The sequence below is a fragment of the Triticum urartu genome, chromosome 1A (assembly GCF_056163025.1).
Source record: "Triticum urartu cultivar PI428250 chromosome 1A, HENAU_Tu73, whole genome shotgun sequence".
Classification (NCBI taxonomy): domain Eukaryota; kingdom Viridiplantae; phylum Streptophyta; class Magnoliopsida; order Poales; family Poaceae; genus Triticum; species Triticum urartu.
The window spans coordinates 46501688-46506731 of record NC_141873.1 but is presented as its reverse complement, the minus strand read 5'-3'; the positions used below and the strand labels follow the sequence as shown (position 1 = coordinate 46506731).

The 5044-nt window shown below is 41.3% G+C and overlaps 1 pseudogene across 1 annotated transcript; it reads right to left on the bottom strand.

Annotated features, from left to right (window-relative positions):
- Positions 1 to 1633: 1633 nt before the first annotated feature.
- On the bottom strand, positions 1634 to 4377 carry LOC125550584 (adenylate isopentenyltransferase 5, chloroplastic pseudogene; annotated as a pseudogene). The gene is made up of 2 exons (XR_015599760.1): positions 4254 to 4377; positions 1634 to 2983 (listed from the first exon to the last, which is right to left on the bottom strand). The product of XR_015599760.1 is annotated as an adenylate isopentenyltransferase 5, chloroplastic pseudogene (transcript).
- Between the last annotated feature and the right edge of the window lie 667 nt (positions 4378 to 5044).

The following is a 5044-nucleotide window of genomic DNA, read 5'->3' as shown; positions in this document are numbered from 1 at the left end:
CCTCTAGGGCATATCCTTCAATACTACCCTTTAAGAAGAAAAATAAATAAATAACTAATGATAAAATCTGCACCCAATTTGCACATGAATTATGCATTTTATAATATGCAAGTATAAGCATATAATATATTTTTACAAAATAGAAGTTTCCTAAGGAGTAATAAAATAGTGGCATTTATATTACCATTTAAGAAGAAACAAAATAAAATATAAACTAAATAAACACTCCATTGATATCACACTTAAAGAAGAAAATAAAATAAAAAGTTAAAGAAACCAAAATATTAAAGTTTCCTAAGGAAGAATGAACCATATGGCATTGGTATACCCTTTAAGAAGAGATACAATGGAAAGAAAATTATAATCTAAAATAGTGAATTTTTTGCGAATAAGGTTTCCTAATAAGCAATGAATTTGTGGCGGTTTTGTTACTCTTAAAGGAGAAAGAAAATGAAATGAAAACTAAAGCAAACTCAAAATAATGAAGATTTCTAAGAAAGAATGAATCAGTGGCATTGGTATTATGCTTTAAGAAGAAAAATATTTATTAAAAAAACAATGATAAAATTTGCACAAAATACACAAAAATTTGCACTTTTTAAAATATTAAACAATAAAAATATAAAAGTGGAATTTTCACAGAAAAAAATATTCATAAGAATGAATGAATTAGTGTTATTGGTATTACCCTTGAAGAATAATGAAAATGAATAAAACTAAAAAAATAAATAATAAAGTTTTCTAAAGTCGAATTAGTTAGTGGAACTGGTATTTCCTTTTAAGAAGAAATGAAGTGCAAAAAATTGAAACTTGCAAACAATTTGCACGATAATTGTATTTTTTAAAATATACAAAAAATAACCATATAATAGTGCAATTTTGTGTTAAGCTTCATGCACTAGCCAACGCAACCAAAAGTCCGAACTGATGGAAAAGGCTAGTGCAATCCACATGTACTGTAACACCCTCTGTCACGTGTGATGGGAGAGACAAGTCAACACGTGCAACCGGAAGAAAGCGGCGGCGCGCGAAACTCACGTATGACTCAAGAGGCCTTTACGTGGATGCAAGGGGGGGCTACCAGCAATTTTTTTAATAAATTACGAAAACCAGGACTTGAACTCAAGACTTTAGCTCTGATACCATGTTAAGCTTCACGCAATAGCCAACGCAACCAAATGTCCGAACTGATGAAAAAGGCTAGTGCAATCCACATGTACAGTAACATTCTGACACATATTACATAGTATTTGTGTGTAAAGTTAACTTAGACAATATACTAAAAATGCCCACAAAAGAAAAAATAAAACCGACTGATAAAGAAAAGGAAAAATATGCTAAAACGCATAAAAACTTTTAAAAAAGACATAGGAAGGCTGGGTTGCACATATAATGGGCCCGCACCCAATAAGCAATCGAAATTGTCAAAACCGGGGCCAGTCGATAAAACCAATTAAAATCAAACCCAAAAAAGCACAGAGAACAAACCAGAAGAAAAAGGCGCACTCAAAGTATAGATCAACGGTGCCCAAATATAGTTTCTGGCGAATTACAAATAAATAAATTGAACATATATATAATAATAACAACACAAATGTCTTTAAATTCAACAATCATCATAGTCATGGGATGTTTCATAATTATTCGGAAAATATATAAGAGATAAACCTTAAATTAAACAGTAAAAATAGCTTAATAAGCTCACGAGACTTGTATCACTATCTTCCATGCTTGCATGCAACAGTGTGGAGTACGTCTAAAGCACGAGCGGAGTAGTCCAAGCACCATGGAATGTGCCAAAGCCGGCAATTAAGCCGGAGCAGCCTCAGCAATACCGGCATAGCTTCCATGATGCTCGTCACTGTGGCCGGCACCACAGGCAGGTTCCTTGTCCACGACGACGTCGGTGCCATTGAGTACAACGGCAGCAGCACCGTTGTTTAAGGATCCTCCATTCACAAGCCCCTGCAGTGCTGGCGGGGTCAGCAGGATGACACTGCCATGATCGTCGCCGACTGCAGGAGCGGGGATAACAGGGACACCACGGAGGGGAAGCCCAGCCATGGCCTCATCCACCTCCAGATCAGTTGGCAGGGTGACAGATGCAGAATGGAAAGTAGGGGTTCCCACACCGAGGAAAAGGCGCACCATCTCTTGGCACGGTTTCCACACGGTCGACTCCCAGACCTCCTTGTGGCCGCCCAAGCCCTCGGCCATGGCCGCAAAGACGGCAGTGGCGTCGACGCGGCGGACGTCCCAGCCTTCGAGCGTGCTGAGGCGGCGGATCTTGGCCGCCTGCTGGAGGACGAGGCCGAACGTGTTGGCCTTGATCTCGCGCACGGCGCGCTCGAGCATGGCCGCCATCTCGGCCTCGCCGACGGCGCCCTCCCGCTCCGCGCGCAGGTAGTCGTGCATCTCGGGGAGGCCGATGGCGCGACGCACGCCGCGGGTGTAGTCGGCGCCCTCCTCGAAGGCGGCGCGCGTCTCGTCCACCAGGCCGCGCCGCAGCATGTCGTCGACGCGCAGGCCGGTGTACCACTCCATCATCCCCGGCGCGGCGTCGAGCCAGAGGAAGAGGCAGTCGTGGGCGCCGCGGAACGCGGCGCCGTCGGCCTCCACCAGCGCCTCGATGTAGGTGTTGGAGCCGCCGGCGACGACGGGGAGGCGGCCCGTGGAGAGGACGCGGGAGATGGCGGCCTCGGCCTCGCGGCGGAAGTCCTCGGCGGTGAAGTCGGCGTCGGGGTGCACGCCGCCGAGGAGGTGGTGCGGCACGCCGGCGCTCTCCTCCTCGGTGACCTTGTTGGTGAGTATGGGCACGCCGTCGTACACCTGGATCTTGTCGGAGTTGATGACCTCGCCGCCGAAGCGCTTGGCGAGGGAGATGGCGAGCTTGGACTTTCCGGTGGCCGTGGCTCCAAGCACGAAAACAACCTTGGGCTTGGGGGACTGGGTATTCACGCCCTTGCACTCCATTGATCAGCAGCTGCTCATGGAACAATACGAGGCAACCCATGGTTACTGTTATTCACTTAGAGAAGAACGTGCATGCATAGTTAATTTAACAAAATGATAAGTGCCACGCAATCAGGTGCGTGGCTCTCCAGTCCTGACGTTTTTTGATGGCAATTCTAATCACGCAAGGTTGGCAATTTACAGTGACAGACTTCTCTCTATACATATAGGGGAAATACATATATACATATGTACAACCTTGTAAATTGGCATACACAAACAATAAATTAGATTAATATAGGTGAACAGAAGCACAAAGTAATTTGATGTGCAAGTAAACCATGCGCTAAACAACTCCAAGAACATTGCTAAGATAAAAGGAATGACTGATATATCGTCTACGATGGAGCAAGCTTGGCAAGATGTGTGGGATGCCGCACCATCACATACACAATGTGTAATGGTTTGTAGTACCTACGACACCCATCCAACTGTACATAAGTTGAATATATACATATTCAAGTCCGAATTCACCAAATATATGAGTTCTAATAAGGTCTAACACGAAGTAGTACAAATTGTGCCATGATAATTTTGAATACACTATCACAATGAGACATTTTTTTTTTCAAAAATGTGACTAATATAACTAATCATCAAATAATAGATGACCGTACATCCTTATTTCTCAACTTGTTCTACACTAAATAATCATGAACAAAAAAGGTTTGTTAGTAGCAAGCCAGTAGATCTAGATCTACAACAAAAAACATAATTTTTTCAGCACTTCGCGAATACCATTCTATCATATGATAACATGTAGATGAGCAGATCTAAAATCAACCAGCCTGAGTTCACATGCATGATCTTAGCTTAAAATTTCGAACTCCATGTTTTAATCGGATGTTGATCACCAGATGATGATGTTTGCTCGCTTCAGTTATACGTACATAGGATAAAAATTAAACCATGGTTAATTTTTTTTGCGGGTAACAATGTTTAATTGTTTGTTCTCTAAAACAAAATCACAAACTGGATCTAGAATATAAAAAAATCACAAGCATATGATGAGAGGATTCAGGACGAGCACAAGTGACCCCTAAATGCTAGCTTAAAAAAGCTACAGTAATTTTCTTGTATACTCCGTCCGTTCACAAATATAAGATGTTTTTTTTTTCTGATTCAAATGTATATAGACGCATTTTACTGTCTTTGTTCACTCATTTCGTATGTAGTCTATATTGAAATACTCAAAACATCCTATATTTGTGAACGGAGAGAATATATGTTTAGTTGCTTACCAGGATGAGGGGACCCACGAGCTAGCTAGCCGTGGAATATCTTTGCACGGTGGTCGCCGGCCGCCGGAGTTTCTAACTCAGAGAGCTAGTCTAGCTAGGTTGCCTTCTGGGTTGATGGATCAGGAAAGAACGATGATTGGGTGATCACAACGAGGTTAACCCTCCTGTATTTATAGGCAGCTTGGCATCAGAACCCAATGCCTGATCCAAGCTTAACGTTACCTGAAATTGCAATAACATAAAAATGTTCCATTTTTTAGCGTACATTAATTGGGATCTAATTATTCAAATTCAGAATGTCAAACATTCACAGGTATACACATTTTTTTTGCGGGTCACAGGTATACACTTGATATATGAGCCTCGAGATATAGTATATAGCAGTACATATACTTACCCATATACCGATATACGATCATTAGTGACATGATTTAAAGGCTTCCATCTAGATTGTAGTAAGATAAGAATCCATTAATTATCTGCCATTTATATGCCCATATATGAATGTATATCCAATATTACCTATCAAATGTATGGTATGCGGGGAAATTAGCTAGTTAATGCCTTTTTTAGTTGCTAGTTTTTTTGCAGGAACTTTTTTAGTTGCTAATTAATGTATATATTAAGGATGGAAAGAAACACTTGCAGTTCAAACACTACAATATGAAAGTAGGAGAAGACAACGAATATTGTGAAATCATGGCAGTTAAATGTTTTCAAGTACGTACTCAAATTTGAACTAAAACCACAACACTTATTTTGGAACGAGGTAGTACTTCTCTAGTCATAGA